A 20,460-nucleotide genomic window follows, 5' to 3' on the forward strand; every position below is an offset into this window, starting at 1 on the left:
GGACCACTAGTTCTTGGCTCATAACATTCTCCCCACTCACCCCCTTCCTCTTTCTGGATTTCCAAACGACCCAGTGGGTGAGTTTACTACTCCCTGACCAGCCACCTTCCCTGATGGGTTGCAATCTAGGCATTATCTAATCTGGGTGCTTAGTGCCTTAACCTCTTTTTTTTTAGCAACCTCACCTTGTCATCCACAATCAGCAAGGTATTCATGATATCCATTTTAGAATTTGTCAACAAATTTATCAGGGGTAGCATTAATTCATTTTTTAGGTCCTCAACACAGAACACTCTTGGAATACTCTTTGGTTTGGTTATCAAAGAGGGAGAAATATCATTGCCTTCATAAAGAACATTGTGTAGGTCAGCCTGGTTATGGACGCCCGATGCAGGGGATAAGGAAGGGATTACTGGTACAGCATCCAGCCGAGACGTCAAGCGAGATACAGTCAAGGAGCATGGACCGTTTCTCACCCCGGGTGCTGGTCTGGGGGTCTCTTGGGTGCTTGCTAGGATGGGTTTACGCAAGTTGGCCCGCATCCCGGTCAAGGTAATTGACAACTCTGCCACCCTACTCTGCTCATCCAGTTCTATGACGTTTTGTAAATATAAGTCCAAGGTCCCCCTACCCTTAGAACCCTGCAACACCCAAGGAGTGCCCTCTGCTAGTACCACTGTGTTCTCCAGCAGATGGGATTTTTCAATGTCCTTGACTTTTCTAACTTTCTTCGGGCCCTGGGTAACCAAGAGGCTTGGGATCGCTTTACGTTTCACCATAATTAACAACCCCCTATGCCACAATCACACAGTTACTCTTCTCTTCTTTATTGATCCTGTGGAACCTAGATTTACCACAGGCCAAGTGCTATGGATTTTCCTGTTGGCCCGTCACAACAACGTCAATTGGAACGAGAGAATATCATATAAAGAAAGCCATATGGGAAGCTCCCAGTCAGTCCATGGGAGGCCAGTAAAATGTCCAAACAGAAGGGGAACAAACGAACAATGAATCACAGTAGTGAGAAAGTAAAATGTTTAAATAAGTTAAAAAATGTAAGAGGTGATAATGAGAAAAGTTCCCAAGGCCAACTGAGTGCCCCTAATAGATCAGTGTCAGTATCAGTGTCTGCCAGTATATATCAGGGGCATGCCCAACTGGCTTACGGGGCTGCTGTAGTCAGTCTAGCAGTCTCCTGACATATTAATGCAGTTTAATTTTTCACTGTGGCCAAAATTCCCTTCAAAATGATAATGCTCAAATAGAATTAAAAGTCAATACAGATATGATTTAAAAGTTGATTTAGGCTAATTGATGAGTTAAAAGATGAGTTAAAAGTTGATAATGTTGGGATAAAATCAATAATACAAATTTAAACAGATGAGCACCGTCAAGTTAGCTCACGGGGCAGTCCAATCAGTTTGCCACCTTGGATGAACGCAAACAGGGCTGACTCTTCGAGGTAACAGAGTTTAGCTCCTTAGCGTAAATATAGGCATTAAAGAAACAGGGAGTCGAAATCCACGGTCCACAAAAGTTTGCCACAGCCCACCAAGCCACAATGCCCATCTAGCCTCCCCAGATCACACTGAGCGAGAACACGCTAACAGCCCTCAGGGGCTCCAGGTGGTAAATTAAACAGGTTGACAGTTTAACAGTTTGAGCAAGCAAAATAGCAGGAGAGTCACCAGATGTAATACTCGACCTCACAGCTTCCCTTTGTCTGTTGCTTGGGTGAGATTTTGCTCAAAGCAAGAAACAGTTTAAACAAGAAATAGCAAACAGGGAGGCAGGGAATGCCAGACAGCTTGGGGAGCTGCCGAAGTGCAGCCCCCCCCCCTCCCTGCCCGGTAGTAGAGTGAATAGTTGCTTTTCCAGTTATATGATCCTGAATCAAGAGTACTTTGCCACGGCTCACCATGTGCAGCAGATCAAAGTTCCGAATCAATTAGGGGCAAATCAAGAGTTTAGTGCTCTTTGATTGTGAGGCGCGCCATGCGAGCTCTGGCGATGTTATGCTCTCATACTCAGTGCCAGCGCCATGTCCCTCACCTAACAGCGTAGTTTGGATCAGTGAGCTTAACTCGCGCTCACCTTATCTTGACAGTAGCACACCGGCACGGCCAGGCACGGACAGCATAGACAGCGGCACCCTATCCATTGGCATGCTTTGCCGCAAGGGTGACTGCACAGGGTTTTAACCCTTCCCCTTTCTCTTCCTCCCTCGGCAATTAGGGGGCGTGGCCTACAAGAGCAATGGCCAGGACCTCAGGCCAGGCACGAACACCACAGACATCGGCACCCGTTTGAAGTATGTCTAGCTGGGCAAAGAATGAATGTTCGATTCCTGGTGTTGTCCAATTGCTCTGGCAGATTCAGTTGCCCAACATGTCTGTAAAGTCTTCCTTCAAATCTATGTTGTTCGTAATGGTTTTTTAGTAACGTACGTTATGAATGTCTGTGTGAAACTGAATTGTCCTAGCTTGTGACTTTAACTTTCCACATTTGCAAGACAGTTGTACAACTTTCACTCCCAATTTCTGACCCCAGTGATTGAGAAGTATGCAAGCTCAGACGTGCCTTTTCAAGACTTCAGCTTGTCGAAGGTGTGGATCCCGCAGTGTGTCCCTGTGTTCAATGTGACTACCTTCTCCAGGTGGAATCTAAAGGGTCTGCATGTTGGTGGAAGAGTGTGGATGTATTTAAGGGAACACTCCTTGGATGTACTTACATTAATCCCTTCCTAAAATGTATGTCAATAGTCTGCATTGTAGATTGGAAACATTGACTTTGATACTTCCAAGAGATACCATGGTGCTCATCTTTCTTGACTCACCCGGATCTTTATAGAATAACTCTGAACAGCTGATGCTTCCTCTTTTGTTAGCTCCTGAATTTTCAAAGTGGTTACCTGTGGGAAGCAATATTCCCAGTAGCTGGCAAAAGCAGAGACCTGCAGCCAAGAAGTATAAACCTAGCTACAAATAATAATATCCTGGTATTCATTGAAGTGTGGTATCCTACAGCCACTTGGGAAAGGGATATGTACCCAACTCCAGTAAGTGTGACTGCATTTTGTAGTCTCTCACTTGTTTTTTTTTATTCATATCAGAGGAGACCATAGAGGATTCCTTTCTCACTGAAGTCCAACACAATTGGAGTCTTAGGACAATCAACTCAAAACCACCACATTCCTGGACTTAAAGCCAAGTATTTAACAGCTCTGGTCTGAAACGCACAACTGTAACTATGTCTTCAAAGAGCTTTCCCAGTCATCCAATTCATTGTATAGCAAGATATATGTTGTGGGTGCTTCCTTACCAAATTTGCCCTCAGAATATTTTACTCACATTAATTCCACAATCGGATTGTTTTTTATGTTTCTCTGAGTGATCCCTGTTGAGTTTATGTAGTCCCAAAATATTTCAGGATTATTAGAATTTAAGGCTGCTAACATTTTAATTCCATCCCTCATTCTCGGTTGTGACTTATCTTTCCTGTTTCCTTTGTGTTGTTTCTAAGAGATCTCCAATTCATCATTGCATTCCTATCATAAACATGAATTCTATGATGAAACTGGGAGTTATCTTAAAAGTGCCTTGCTTCTTGGCACATAGCAGTCTATTACTCATTACATTATAACTGTTGATGTTAGATGTCCTGATATTCGCGTTCCATGTATTAGTGCCTATTAAGTTTACCAATCTACTATTCAATTAATCTCTCATCACTAGTATCCTGTTAAGTCTGTTACCTTGAGTATTTGTCTCTAGGTTAAGTACATTCTCAGCCACTGGTAAGCATATCAAGGTGCAACCTCAACTTCTAGATGAAAATTGTGTGGTCATCTTTAGGGCGCCTCTCTTACCAAAAGAGAGGTCAACATTTTGAGGCAGTCTCCTTAAATCAATGAATTAACAATTCTTCCCACTAAAAATATTTTTCTTTGACCAACTCTTACTAAATTCCAATGGATATTTATCAAGAGAAGATGATAGCACCCCCCTTGGGATTAATAGACAATAGTGCCCATAGTAAATAGGCCACTCTTTTGTCTCAAATACCAAATATAAGTCCCCCTTTATTTCTCTTTTAGTTTATTTTAGGGAGATGGTATGACCATTTAAAAAGGGTTTGGTAAGCAACCAAATTTCCTGTATAAAAAAGATATTTTAGAGGGCTGTGTTCGTCTGGTGAGAATCCGTGTTCAGGAGCAGAGGATACTTATTTTGCTCGTATTAAAGGTTCAGGTGATTGAAGATTCTCTCTGTTCTCCTGGTTGTAAGAACCTGGAATGCAACTCCAATCTCCCCCTTGTAAGAACAGGACACATATCCCTCCCTCCAATGGATTTGTCTATCTCTACGGACATTGATAGAACATTTTAAGATACGGTGTCCATTACTATGGAAGAGGACAGCTTTACTCTTATCCCGCTGTTTTACTATACATTTCACAAGCCCTTACTCTATGTTATAAGGATAAACATCCATACCACGTGACAGCTGTGGCACAGGACAGCTTTACTATCCTCCCGCTATTTCGCTTCATATTTCCCAAGCTCTTTCTCTATGGTTTAAGCATAAACATCTATACCAAGTGACAACAGGGCATCAGCTTCCCTCATGCTTGAATTATAAATAATGTTATTTTTTTCAAATGTATGACCACAAGATCATTCCTTTCAGATGACACGAATGCCACTAAATTGATATCCCATGACACAAAGCCTCTCAAGGCAGGAATCATAGAGAGCAAGCAAAATATAAACTATGTGGGTTGGGAGGGCATGCATAGACATGCCAGAGAGAAACAGGCTTAATACCCCTTAACATAAAAAACATCTTTTAGACCCCAATCCAAAGTCACACTTTTTTATCTATTGTGGGGTATGTGTATGTTTTTTATATTGCTCAGGGACGTCATTTGGGGGTTCGCCAGGTGTCGCAGTTGTGACCCTTGAGGTCTCCCTTGCTACCCCTGTGGTCCCCCTTGCTACCCATAGGAAAAAAACATCTTTTAGACCCCAATCCAAAGTCACACTTTTTTATCTATTGTGGGGTATGTGTATGTTTTTTATATTGCTCAGGGACGTCATTTGGGGGTTCGCCAGGTGTCGCAGTTGTGACCCTTGAGGTCTCCCTTGCTACCCCTGTGGTCCCCCTTGCTACCCATAGGAAAAAAATATATTTTGTTTTACTTTTTTTTTTTAGACCATTTTTTTTTTTAAAGTAAGCTCCTGGGCCAGTGTCATGTGGTTCTTTATTTTTAGAGTGGCTGACTATCTTGTTCAGGTCTGTTAAAAACAACAGGGTTCCACAAGTGTATCACTTTGAGCAGTGGCGCTAAATAAGAAGGAATAGGAATAACACATAATCTGTGTTTCTGGAATTCTATCCAATAATTGCTAGACTCGTAAAGGTTTATTTCAGGCACACTTCAGGGAGTGAGTCACAGATTTAGCCTGTTCTTAAACACCTCAACTCAGCCTTTCACCCTGAGGTCGATAAATGAGTACCAACACAGATTAGGTGATATTGTATGTATATTTGATCTAATAACATATCATTATCATTTGGCCTTGGACGTCTGGTTGCATTCACAGTAATTTGGTAATATGGTCCTATACACACTGATATTAAGGATACATATGGTGATCCATTCTTGTATGAAATGCATATAACATTATAGTGATATCGCAAACATATTTTTCGTAGTGTACTTAGGTACAATATGTGATATCCCTTCCTGTTTTTTCAAGGGGTAAAAGGTTGTGTTCCATATCTTCCTGTGATGTCACTTCGAGGTGGTGGTCAAATTACATCACTTCTTGTGATGTCATCAGAGTTCAAAGGTCATGTGATGATACTTCTGCTACGCCTGGCATTTTGGTGAAATGACGTCCCTGACATTGCTACTGATATGAGTCCATTTTTCGAATTTGAATTTGTTTCTTTTGTAACAAAAGGCTATATGCAGTCAAAGTCGAATCTGTAAACAGAAGTTAGCATTCTGCAATGCGTCAGGCACAGTAAAATACAATGTAATTGTCACTCACTGAAGAGTGCCAAGGCTCGGTTTGTGGAATGGCCTCTGTTTATTTTACAATATCATGCTTCCTCTCATGCTTACAGTACCTGCTTTTCATCTCTCTGTTTACATTTTGAGTTTGGGCTAGTGCCCCATGGACATGAGGGCGCCAACCTACTATAGCTGCTGGCCGTTGGACTCTTGCATGGCGATTGCTGCTTTTCACATGATCAATTCCTGACTGACTGGGATGAAAAATGAAAAAATGCCCTAATTAAGACACCAACACTTGATGGAGGTACGTACATAATAAAACAATTAAAGTGCAGATTTGTATTGGCCTTATTTTATCACACCTCCTACCATCCTACCCTGCTTATGTCATTTTTCATTGTGCATTGCAACTCATGAGGTACTTCACCTGCTGTACCTATTCTGTCTAGTAAGAGCATTAGCACAGAAATGAGCACCAAGGTCAGGGAGCTTTTATTTTCCTCCTATTGTCTGCCATCTGCAGGTGCACTTTTTCACCTGTGTGATTGCAGATGGCAGGATGGAAATAAAAGCTCCCTGACCTTAGTGGGAAAGTGCAACCAATGAAGAGGGTAATTTAATACTAGGGTCGGTTGTCAGTGTACAATTCGGTATACTCCATCACTAGGCTGTTGTGGTCAGAGATTTTAGAAGTTATGGCCATTTTTATAGACTTCAAAGTGTCCTAAAATGGCTTGAATAAAGCATTGGCTATACAGTACTGTACAGTGGTCTTCAAATGTTTTTGACCTGAGCCCCCTCTGCGCAAACTGTGGGCAGGGCCCCCCCAAAAAAATGGCAAATTGACACTAAGTTCAAATGGCTATGAACTATTATGCTCTGTCAATTCACTGTACTCCAAGTATAGTCCCTGGACCCATCACAGTCTCTGGGGTCCGGTCACTCTCACCTGAATCTCCGCAGGAGCGATGGAGTTCACCGACCGCTGCCCTGCTCTCCCCTCACCAGGAGTTCTGCTCTCTCCCTTCAACCGGAGATCTACCTGTAAGGTGAATGATGGATTAGTGAGTGGTATTTCCTGACCCAGGGAACCCTCCTCCCCCGACTTCCTATGAGTTAAAATACTGTGTCAAGGGGGCTCACCTCTTAGTTTGGAAAGGTGGGCTCTCTGTCCAGCCTCTGCAGGGGCGCTACGGTGTGGGACCTGTTGGCTGTCGCGCTGACTTGGTGCTGGTTTTGCTGGTTGCTGTGGTGGGGCTGCTGAGATGAAAGCACCGCCGCTTATTTGGTTAGAGGAGTTCTGAAGCTCCTGAAAAGTGTCCCTGGGCCAGTTACTTCACTGGACCCTTTGTGCTGTTTGGATCAGATCGGTGCAATATGTCATTGGATTCCCAGTTGCTTCACTGGGTTAGGGCATGAGAAAGTACTGGTTTGTATGGTCTATGGAGCGTTTTTGCCAACTATGTGTCTTCAAGTTCTAACCTGTCTTTCCTTTGTTTTTTCTCTTTGCAGGTTTCCAAAAATAACTCGTCAGAAAATCTGGAAAATTTTGCTGTGAAGGCAGTCAGAAGTGACTTGTTGGTCCGCGAGTGGTAGAAGAAGTCACAGACACCTCCGGACGGCCGCTAAAAGGTGAGTAGAAAAACCACTGATTTACTAATGCCTCTGTTCTTCTCTTTTCAGACGTGGTGTCTGCAGTGAAGATGATTACCCTGCCGGACGCGGGAGCTGTAAGAAGCCGTAGAAGTCTCTGGAGACAGGAACCAGGTAAGTGTGTGCTTGAAGCTACAGAAAGAACATGAAGCATGGCTTGTTCTTTGGGTGTGGCTTTTATAGAGAGCCACACCCGAAGACTAGAGCATTGAACTTAGTTCGGGGTTGGCACAAAAGGATCCATACTAGTGGAAACAGGAAGTCTCATGTTACCCTATGGGCGTAGGGAGTACCAATGGGTGAAATGGATATTTACCCTATCCTTGCTCTTCATGCTCTCACCCAGAATGCTCCTGTCTGTTTTCCCTTCTTGTCATCATGGATTGGATATGAAAGTGACTTGGCAGTGTTACCTAAGCTAGTACCCATGACAGGTCCTTCATCCCACTCCTACACAGTCCTTGGGTTCACCGCACCATACCATAGACCATGGTCTCTCTCCACCCTTCCCATCTCAATGACACCAACTTGCTCAAGTTTGCGGATCTCAGCTGCAACTTCCTCCCTCAGACGGATGATAGGCATCCCGCTTACCTTGTCTACCACTGGCTCTGCTCCTTCCTTCACCCTAACCCGATGATGAAATCCCTTGAGGCACCCTAATTCATCCCTGAATACCTCCTTGAAGATGTCCTTTGGTTTGCTCTCATCCAATCTACTGAAAACCTGCTAACGAGCCTGGAGCACTGGGATCCAGTATTATACCTGTCTCTTTGCTCATACCTAGCCAGTAAGCTACCATCATACCCTGAGGTATACACATCAAACAATACTGATCACCCTTTACACTCCATCCTTTCCTAGAACACATCCATTATATCAATGTGGGCACCATCATATACACTAGCCTTGGATTCAGCATTCTGAGCTTAAGCCGTGAAGATCTAAACTGTTTGTCTCACTTCCTATACTCCATTATGTTGTAGTCCAAGTCTGACTCCACTAGCATTGGCGCATCCACTCCATTCACCTACACAATGGTGTGTGATGTTCCCTTCTTCATAGGAGTGGTGCTCACCTGGCTGACCTAGAAAGCTACTGCACCCACATCTTCATTATCAGACTCTCCACTCTCATCCACACCTTCTGCAACATTCACTTCCCTTACACCACCAGGGTTGAAATTCTCACAAAAGCAAGTAAAACTGGGTGGGTGGGTGAGGAGCGGGGCATGGCTACATGGCCACGGAATAGGCTTGGTTTCTGTGTACTCCAGCAGATCCGTCCATGATCCTGGCAAAATGAAGTGCTGAAAACTAGCAGACAAGGATTGAACGTGCTGGGGATGCAGCGGTCCGATACCTGAAGAAATTGATAGACAAGGAACTGAGATACATGCCTATGAAGAGCGAAGCACACTAGTAGCTGAAGGAACAAAGATGGCGGCGTGAGGACAAAGGGGAACAACAACAAGGAAGCATGGCAGATTTCGGAAGGAGCCGGCACATTCTGGATTGTTACCCCTAGGCAGCCGCAAGGCTCAGTGTAAAATGCATGAGAGGAACAAAGGTGGCGACTAAGAGGAGTTTGCAACGTTGAACGAAGGGGCCTGGCGTACACTGATCGGCCCGGGGCTACATTGAGTGCCCCCGAGATCGGCTGGTCAGGAAAACTGTGAGCACTGCACACCCACGTAGCGGAGCTGAGGAGGAGCACACCGAAGCCAGGAAGACCCCGCTGGATGGGCTGAATGGGAAAAGAAGCAGCCGCAGTGTCTTGCAAGCAGCTGGACGGCAGAGCGCTCAGGCTGTAATAACACACAGCTGAATGCACGTTGGGGGTTCCCGAACATAGGTTTCTACGGCTGAACGGGTGTGGGAGTGATGACTTTGGGACTTGATTATAATACTGTATATTACGGAGCTGAGGTGAGGCAGGCGGAGCGTCGGAAGGTTAGCTTAATACGAGAGTCACAGGAGTCCCATTGGAACAGCGGTGCTGAGAGTTCCACTATCTACCCCTAAAATAGTTCTTAGGGATACTGTTAGGGCAGTATCCTCCGGCTGTGTTCCGAGTATCGGTGTTACCAGGAAAGGGCTAGATGCCGGGAAGCCTGATATCCATGGATGGAGCTGGGCAACAGTTGGGGTTGGGAGGGGAGGGTGTTGAGGGTGAGGGGGGTGTAAGGCGTGATGGGGTAGTTGAGGAAGTTGGGAAGTTGCAAGAGTGGGCGGTGAATGGGTCGGGGGGGTTGGAATGTTAGGGAGGGGAGAGCTTGCAATCATAAGCCAATACAACAAAGGAGGAGGGCGGGTGCAGAGTTTGGTGGAGTAGGGAATGGATGACATGGGGGACCTGAAGATATTGACCTGGAATGTAAGAGGTTTAAACAGCTATATCAAACGCAATAAGGTAATGATGTACCTGAGGAGACAGAAAATAGACATAGCATTGCTACAAGAAACATATTTGACCAGGGATAGGTTAGAGGTGGTGAAAAGGAAATGGAAAGGGACCACAATAGGCGCACCTTATTCTATGTATGCTAGAGGAGTTATCACATGTATAGCACCACACATCCCATTTAAACTGTTACAACAGAGGCGGAGACAGAGATGGCAGAATGGTATTATTAAAGGGGTTGGTGGGGAACAAGGAGGTAAATATCCTTAATGTATATGCCCCGAATAATAACACCAAAATAAATTTCAAGCACCTATATGCCAAGATCACCCCATATATAGATGGTGCGGTTATGATTGGGGGAGGACTTCAACTGTACATTGGACCCTAAAACTTGATAGATCGGACAAGAGAATGGCTATGCCCACTCCAGTGGCAAAGACACTAGGGGCAATTTTGAATGATTTCTGTTTGGTTGACGTCTAGAGAAGCCTACACCCATAACACAGAGGGTACTCACATTATTCAGCCCCACATGATCTACACACCAGGTTGGACTATATATGTTCATTGAGTACATTAATTGAAAGCATGAGAAGTGCAGAATATAAAGCAGCAGTCCTCTCGGACCATGCACCATTGATTGTAACGTGGCAGATCTCACCTCCCAGGTTGAGAATCCGGACATGGAAGCTTAGAGCTGAAGCACTGAGGGATACAATATTTAGAGAAGACCTGAGGAAGGTAATAAAGGAATACTTTGAACACAACACAGGGAGTGTGGGGTCCGCCGGAACACTGTGGGAAGCATTGAAGCTAGTGGTGAGAGGGGAGGCAATCTCAAAATCGAAAGGACTGCAGGGTGGCATAGTGCAGGAATTGCAATACACAGAAAAGGAGATAAAGGCTAAAATGCAAGAGGGGGCGGGCTCCACGAGTGAGGCGGGGATAATGCTTCAACTATAAGAGAAATGCAGGGGACACTGGGAGAGATTAAGTAACTTGAACTATAGGAAATATGTAGAAAGGCAACATGCGGAGGGTGATAAGCTGGGTATGCGACTAGCTTGCTTGTGTAAGAATGAAGCCCCCAGACAGGCAATTAGAGAAATGCAAAGAAAAGACGGATTGATGGCAGAAGGAGTGAACAAATGCTTTTATGAATATTATCAGAGACGATATGCAGATAAAACTGAGGAGGAGTAAATTGACATATCGGATACATTAGTTGAGATTGTTCTGCCCAGGCTCAGGATAGATAGGGAAGATAGGGAAGATTTAGAGGCCCCACTCATGCTTGAGGAGCTGGAGCACGTGGTCCAGACACCACCCACTAACAAGGCCCAAGGGGCGGACGGTCTCCCGAGCATTTTCTATAAAACATATAAGGCTGATGTACTTCCAACGATGTTAGCCATGTTAAACGAGGCGTTTGACAAAGGCAGGCTGCCAGAGACCCTCAGGGAAGCGATTATTATTCCGGTCTTCAAGCCAGACAAACTGAGCACGGACTGTGGCTCTTATATACCTCTATCGGTGCTCAATCAAGATAGCAAGTGTTGGCGAACAGACTGAGGCCAATGATAAACAAACTGATACACTCTGACCAGACCAGGTATGTCCCACGCAGGTGTATCTCTGATAACCTTAAGAGGCTTCACCATGTCATAGAGCGGATGGAGGGGAGCCCTCAATAAGTGGCAAAAGTCTCGCTAGATGCGATAAAAGCCTTCGACTCGGTCAAATAGCCATGGTTGATGGCAGTCCTGAAAGAATGTGGGATGAGACCAAGGTACTTGAAATGGGCCCAGCTGCTATACAGTGAACCAGTGGCACGAGTCTGAAAAGGACAGATGACTTCTGAAAGGTGGGCCCTGAGCAGAGGCACCAGGAAGGGGTGTCCTTGGTTCCCGATGCTCTTTATCCTGGACCTGGAACCTTTAACGGTATATCTGAGACAAAAATATGGTGAGGTGGGAATCAGCATGAAAGGGGGACAGCCTCTGATTCCATTATACGTGGATGACATGTTGCTATATTTGAAATACCCAGAAGAAAACCTGCAATATATCCTAAAGGTAATGGACCGATATGCGATACCCTTGAGCATAACTATAAACCCTAAAAAGTCCATCATATTCCCCTTTAGACAGATATGTTGGGATACGACAGCACAAGCTACCAGTGTTACAGATAGGATGGGTAACTGACACCTTTAGGTACCTGGGAGTGGATATATATCATAAGTCGAAGATGAACACAAATATAACACGGAGAAAGCACTAAGTGAAATTGAACGCAGCATGTTAGTCTGGGCCCAGTTGCCTTTAACTATGATGGGCAGAGCAGCACTACTGAAGATGAGAGTACTACCCAGACTACTACACTATTTCACGAATGTCCCACACATGATACCTAAGTGGTTTTTCACCAGGGTACAGAGTGAATGTAGGGGATTTATTGAGCACAATTCTAGAAACAGAATGGCACTGTGGAAATTGCAGAACCTGTACGGACAGGGAGGGATCAGACTGCCCAATTTTGAGGTACGCTATCTGGCCGGCCAGCTTCAATATGTGGCAAGATGGCTATCCTAGGAACCCACACCACAGTCTAAACTGTTAAGGGCGGAATATACATCTTATTTCCTGAATGAATGGATATGGTTAGCCGAATCTCCGAAGGGAAGAGGGTCCACATTGCTAGACCTGGGAGGGAGATTTGGCGCAGGGCCTGCCAAGAGATGGCAAGCCGGCTTCCATGCTCCCCACAATTACCATTGGTGGCACTGAAGGGGGTGGATAAGCAATTGAGGATGACTATTAGAGAACACTGGGAACCAGTAGGGGTATCAACCATGGGTGACATGTGGCAAGAAGGGGAGAAAATAGAATTTGATACACTGAGAGAGGATACGGCTCTACATGGGGGACAATACATCACATACGCTAGGCTGGTAAGGATGGTAAAGATGACGTGGTCCGAGGTGGAATTGACACAACATCGGGATTCTGCCATTGAAACGTTTCAGATGGTGGCCATGAGGTGTCCCGGATCTGTGAACTTATGATGGCAAAAGTCAGGAAGGTGGTGGCACAGTTGAGGCGAGATTGGGAGGAAAAAAGCGGGGAAACAATGGGAGATGCGCTATGGGTCAGAATGCAAATATATCATTAGAAAGTGTCAAGAAATGTGAGACTGCAACAGATTCATTTATATGTTACCCACAGAGCCTACATTACCCCAAAGAAGATTGCTAAGTTCACGAAGGCCAGGACACAGGCATGCCCGAAATGTGGAGAGGTTAATGCGGGGATGGTACACATGTTTTGGGCATGCCTGGAAATTGGTAGATACTGGAGCGAGGTGGCACACCTGTTGGCAGGAAAGGGGATAAACGTGGATGTGGATACTCTTTGAGCGTGCATAGCAGGTGGGTTCCCAAGACCGCGCAAACTCAAACATGTGAGTAAACTTAAAGATATGGAGTATATTCTAGCTAAACGCAGGATAGCAATGAGCTGGAAGGCACGCAATAGAATAGACCGAGCGCTGAGGCCTGGTGGCGGGACCTCCTGAAATGGGCGGATGCTGAGATGGTGGTATGGAGGGAAGCGGTGGCTAGAGGGGCGGAATAGAAAGCAATCACACACAGTCTGGCTACATGTAGTCGCCACATTGTCGGGATCCGTGCAAGGGGAACTCAGAGAATATGGCTCCTCGGAAAGTGAGGAAAGCGTTTCGCCTATAAGTTAGGAAGTGAAGGCGGTAGAATTGCGTGGCTCTAAGGGGAGGGGAGGGAAAGTTGAGGGACTGTTATTTGTGCACCGTGTCTTGGCGTATATATGTTTATTCATGTTGAAAATAATAAAATGTGTTTAAAAAAACAAAAGAAAAGAAAAATGTGAGTAAAACTGCTCATCTTGCCATACTTGCAACAATCTGCCCTGAGCCCAGGGCAGGAACATACCTTGCTCAGACCTTTATGGCTGATCATTCTCTCTCAGAGCCTTTCTTTTCTAACTCCTTTACACAATCCATCATGTGCTCTATCCTCTTGGCAATATATAGTACGTCATCATCCATGTTGTATGTCATTGCACTTATTGGCCAATTCCATTAAACCAGTCCCAAACTCCTCCATAGTCTGCCCTGCAGTTTTCTCACACATACCAAAGTAGTATCTCTTCAAAGTCACATATTTATTTTTTTCTAATGAAGGTCTAGTTTCTCAAGCATCACATCATAAACATAGACAGCCTCTCTTACATTCACCTCTTGTCCTACTCTACCAGCTCCTTCCTCCTACTACCAGTTTGGGAAACTCTTAAGTATCCTCCAAGCTTTGAATCCAAGACAATGCATGAGCAGGACACTCCCCTGCTCCAAGCTGTAGGATGACCCAATAGATGGTAGGCTCTCCAGGGTTTTGTAAAAACTGTGAGGGAAGAATACTCATTGCGTTCCACATATATGTACCTTGCGTCCTATTTCATAGTCTTCTCAAGTTCTCCTCTGTGCACTGGACCAATGATATGATATGATATGATAAGGCATTTGTAACGCGCCTATACACAAGTGTTTCAAGGCGCGACGAGGCAGGGGGGGGGGAACAAGGGGAGACAGACAACGATCTTACTAGGCCAGGTGTCATTCAGATCGCGCAAGTGCAAGGGTAGAGGGGAAGGGAAAAGTGCATGGGGGAAGGGAGAGGGGAAAGTGCAGTACAGGGTTATAAGCATACAGCATACAGGATAAATAACAAGGGCCAGCTGGTGGCAAGTGCGAGGTAAGTGCAGACAAGTGCTGGGAAGGGGGGCTGTATGGATACAGACACAGTCCCGTAGTGCAGGGGTTGCCGTGGAGGCAGTGCAGGGGAGAGTGGCTGGGCCGAGAACGGTGAATGGCCCAGTTGCAGATTCAGTGCAGTTTCAGTAGTATTAGCAGGGGAGAGGGGGAGAGAAAGCGGAGGCAAGGAGGAAGGTTTTGAGGTGCTTCCGGAACCGGAGGTGGTTCTCCTCAAGTTTCAGGGAGGTAGGAAGGCTGTTCCAGAGGGAGGCCCCTGCAGTGGAAAGAGATCTGCCCCCAACTCGTTGTTTGGAGAAGCGGCTGACCCTGAGGGAGTTGGAGGCGGATGAGCGAAGAGCTCGAGAAGGAAGATATTTAGGAAGAGAGAGTTGAAGGTATTTTGGCCCAAGGCCCCAGACGGCCTTGTGGACAATGCAGAGGGTTTTGAACTTGATCCTCGCAGTCACTGGGAGCCAGTGTAGTGATTTCAGTCCTTGAGAGATACGGTCCCTGGGCTTGAGGCCAAGGACAAGTCTTGCAGTCCTGTTCTGGATGAGTTGCAAAGGGCGGAGAGTAGAGGCGGGCAGATTAAGATAGAGGCTGTTACAGTAGTCCAGCTTAGAAAGAACCAGGGCTCTAGAGACAGTGAGCTTCTGGGGGAAGGAGAGGAAAGGAAGGATACCTCTGAGGAGGTGTAGCTGGTAGTGTGACTTCTTAGATACGTCGGATATGTGAGGAGAGAAGGAGAGTGTGGAGTCGAAGATGACCCCAAGGTTTTTTGCCTTGCAGGTAGGAGTAGGAAGAGGGCCCATTCTGCTGCCTGCCAAAGGGTAGGTAAAAGCTGCTCCAAAGAAGTTGAGTTATTATTATAATTGTTCTTTTATAACAAGCTTAATACCTGTGAGTGGTTTCTAAGTAAGGGATCAGGATTCAAACCTGTGTTGCACAACATTGTCTTCCTTCCAAGACAAACACGTTGCCCCTGAGCTATCCTTCCTCCTCCTTCCGAAGACATGATCATCACATCACCTATTTTATCACATTCTTATGTGGGCTGTACTGGACTACCACTCCAACATGGCCCCTAATTAGCGGTGCACAGGCCGCCTGTATAGTCCTTCCAGTGTTTCTCCCACCAGTGATTGTCAGATGCTGCTGTGGCCACGCCTCAGACCTCAGCAATGTGATGGCATACACCAATTCCTGCGCACATGGTATTCTGCTGCTGTGAGAAGTCACACACCTTCAAGGATTCACTCCATTACTTCCCTTTCCTTTCATGGTAAAATACTCTCCAAAGTTTGGTGCTATGACCAGAATTTGAAACATCTGGTTGGTGGAGAGCTGGAGGAGAGCGACAGCTGCCGGGGCTCCCTCTTACCCATAACTTTTCCTCCAAACATCAGTGACGATGTGTAAACCCAGAGACCCTGCGAGCCTTAATAACAGTGGAGAGAGCCACTCACCACCCTAATGTGTGGGTGAATGAACAACCAATGTACAAAGGTAACAGCAGCCCTGTTTATCAGTGTGTACAGGCATCTGCTCAGTCATAGGTAAAAGGGACTCCCACCAGCCGTCATTCTCCTCTAGATCTCCACCGACCACCAGTCTCAGATTCATATCATAACAGCAAGCTTTGGGATGCCCTGCCGTGCTTGTTCTCTATGAAATGAACAGTGATCCATTTGAAACAAAACAGCAGAAGCTATAGAATGTCCTGTTCTGCTGTGATGATTAAAACGGCCACTGATCCCTTTAAGCTCCTTATGGCAGTATTATAATGCACAACACACATGCAAATAGCATGCCTGATATTCAACATGAAAGCATGAAACACAAAGCTTAATATGAATAAAATTGTAACCATTATTATTATGATATTAAATTAGGACCCCAATAAGTGCACTTTGGTTGTATTCTTAAATTAGTTTTACAGGTTTTAGAAGTCTTTTATTTAAAAAGAGTTTCCTTGTAAACATTTTCAGAGAACTTCTCCGTGGATGTATTTAAGCTTCGGTGCTTGGGACTATTTTATGCAAAGTGTTTGATAGCTAAATTGCCATATCATTAGCAAGATTAACTTATGCGGTGGGGATATGCATTATTGGTCTCTGCGCTGCTATAATGTGCCTTGCTGCTACCACTAATGACTATGAATTGTTTAAAATGCTCAACAACCCTTCTCTTACTGTTTATGCCAGGATACATTGGTCTTGAAGTGTGTCAAAGCTGAAGCACTTAGAGAATGCCGGAATTATAATGTAGTATACTAGATGTAGTTACTACAAGATTATCAATGAACGGCATAATGTTTATTCTTGAGTCGGCTACTCTGTTAATTTCCTATATGCAACATATCCTTCTCCTGTGCTCGCAAAATGGCACAGCGGCGTGCAGGAATGTACAGGTTGAGTACACGGAAGACAAGGATGACAGCGACATGACAGGTGTGGAAAGGTGAGAGGCAAAGAGTAGATCTGTGGGGGGTGGGGTATGGTATAGGGTCAGAGAGGCACCAGGAGCAGCCAGAAGGCAAGGTGAAATAATTGCTAAGCACGGTAAAGGCTAGGGAAAAGGAGGAAGAAGTGGTGCACAGAGAAATGCAGAGGACACGTGCAAGAGGAGGTTAGGAGGGTTAGATAGAGATGCTGTGGCACCAGACAGGTGAAGATACACAGAAAGCAGATGTGGAAAGATGAGGCATGCAATAGAAAAATCAGAACACACTCCAATGTGTTTCTGAACAGTTCTTAATATGAGAATTTGATTGTGTTCAAACTCTAATGTTTCAAACTGTGTCCAGGTGCAGGGGAGAAAAAACTGTGCTGGCACATGGACTGTACTACAACACTGAACAAGACAAATGTTCTCAATTGCCAGAACTCGCACCCCCTGCACTCTATCTGTGGCTTAGGTGAGCCACATATTTCCAATCAGGTTTCTAGGTAGGTTCAATTGTATAATCTGTGGTGTAGTCAATATTTATAGTAGAACAATTTCAAAACATAATTTAATGACTCAGTGGTCAAAGAAAAATTGTATCAGCATGTAAATTTAAAATGTTCAACAACAAAAAATAATACTAAACCAAACGCGTTTTGAGAAACAATTCTCTTCTACATGGGTATATTGCTTTATAGGGTCTGCAAATAATCATAAGTTAAGTAATTATAACTAAAATAATAATGTTACTGTTCCATTGTTACGAATGGATGCTGGATAGAGCAGATGAGTAGGCTACATATTAGTAGCCAATTTCCTTGCAAATATAGCTTGAAGACAGTCCGGAAGAAGATGGCATTAACAACTGAGGCCACCGAAACCGGTTGACCCAAATATGGAGACAGCAGTAAGGTTGCTGCCGCAATCCACGCTTGAACCTGTGAGAGACTAAGAAATCCTACTACTTACTCCCCTGGCACAGTCTTCCCAACACAACACTTTATTGTAGTCCTGCAATCAGAGACATAACCTTTTAATCAGGGTTCACTTACTTCCAGTAATGGCCAATAAGGTATTAATTTTGCCGTAGTACTGATTGCTAATTGTTAGTACCCCTTAATTTTAAATTGATCAGACGCAAGTGTTGTTTGATCAATGCTACCTCAGGTCTACACTTTATATAGCTCTGAATACAACAATGTCTGGGCCATTAGTCTATCAAGCCTCTTTCAACTGAAGTAAAAAACAGTTTAAAATTGAATAAATTGTTCTCTTTCTTTTTCTATCCACTATTAGACAGGCGGCCCAACAACACTAACAAGGGATAGTACACCATGGAGGCAGGGGCAGTTAGAACCTTCTCTCTCCTTTTTGTGACCTAATATTCTGTTGCTTGATGACGGGCCCAGACACATTTTGTTGTTAACACACAATATGTTAGTAACAGCATTCTACAGCATGACAGCAGAGCGTTTTTTCGTCATTCTCCCTCACTCCTTTGAAACATATAGTATCATCCACGAGCATTACAGTTCATGCTTGGGCAGAACATACCACTTGTATAATTCTTAGCTCATTTGGAGTTTCACACTTTTCGGTGAGCAGGGCAAACTCACAAACAGTTGTCATTCAAATTTGCTAAATGTCATTTGTGGTTCTTATGGTATAGCGCTTTCAATAATGGGAGTGGAAGAGGAAGGCGTTTGCAGAAGAGGCAGCAGAGGAGTCTCATTTCTTCTCGCAGGAGGAGGAGGATTCTCCCATGGTGGATATTGAGGTCAACCTTATGCTGTTTGTGGACACTGCTTTGCGGTCCCTCGATACGCAGAATTATTGACCCTCTGACTTGGAGGGGGAGGCTAATGCATAAGGGGGACCCAAGAGAGGGAGTAGTGGTGGAGGCAAGTCCACCAGGGGAGGCCCTGACTAGTAGTACACAGGCAATGGTGGCAGGAACTCTTGTGGACATTGCCTTAGAGGCATGTGAGGAATGGCTTCCAGTGGATGCCCCATGCCTCTAGTGCACATACACACAGTAGCATGGCCAGTGGGGGATTTCCTCATGTGGAAGAAGGACACAGGTGCAGCAAGCACCCTGGAGGTGGAGTTGGTGGCGGTTCCTGTTGAGTGGGGAACATTGAGGGGAATGTGGTCTTCACCCAGCAGGGCGATGTGCTGGTAAGGGCTATGGGAGGTGCTGCTGCAGGTGGCAGACATACCCGAGGGGGAGTATGAACAGGTAATGGAGGAGTTCAAGGAGGGGGCAAAAGAGACGGTTCCTTCACCTGACATGGTGAAGGGGATAGCCAGGCACAGTAGGGGACTAATGGAGCAGAGACCTATGCCCCCTGCACAGCCCACGTGATCCTGAGTGTTGAATCTTTCGTCCTGCCACCAGGGAAGAGTGTACAGGGCAAGAGCACTGAGGTCTTCTTCATGGTGAAGGATTATGGTAAGAGGGGCAAGTATGGGTAGAAGGGAAGGTGGCAGTGATGCGCCTTAGGGTCAGTGGCCATGAGGAACATTTACCGGCGGTACACACATTTCTACCTGATGAAGGAGTACTCTGCCTCCAAAGGGGCTGCTAGCAAACTGCCTGCCACTATCCCTCCTACAGTGGAAATGAGGAGAGAGAGGGTCCTAGCAATTCCCAGTGCATTGGTGAATCATGACGGTAACATCAGGCATTCAGTGTCAAAACCCCAATACCAGCACAGCATACCCAATTGCTGCCAGTGGCACCAGCAACAGTGTCCAGCAGCAGTCCCATGTTGCTCGCACAACCCATCAAGAGGTTGGGTGTGGTGTACCACTGTCAGTCTTTGGGCAAGACTCCCTGCTTGATGAGCAGTGGAGGCCCCTGCTGCATTTATTGGGATCTGTACCGCATAGTTGAGGTGGGCAACCTGAAGTGGCCCATGGAACCCCACCACCCTTTCCTCCTGTATGGCATTTTGCGGGGGTGGGGGGAATGATGAAGTAATTGGGAAGAGACTGCATTTAAAAGGGCCATGATAGTGGCAGCAGTCTGTGGTAGAAAACTTTAGGAAAACGTTTTATGGGAAAACTTGGGAACTTTAGTGGGTGGCTGCACCATGTGAAAAATCTAAGAACTTTGGTGGGTGGCTGCCCACCCTCAGACAACCT

The sequence above is a fragment of the Ambystoma mexicanum genome, chromosome 5p (assembly GCF_040938575.1).
Source record: "Ambystoma mexicanum isolate Mex_15411 chromosome 5p, UKY_AmexF1_1, whole genome shotgun sequence".
Lineage (NCBI taxonomy): Eukaryota > Metazoa > Chordata > Amphibia > Caudata > Ambystomatidae > Ambystoma > Ambystoma mexicanum.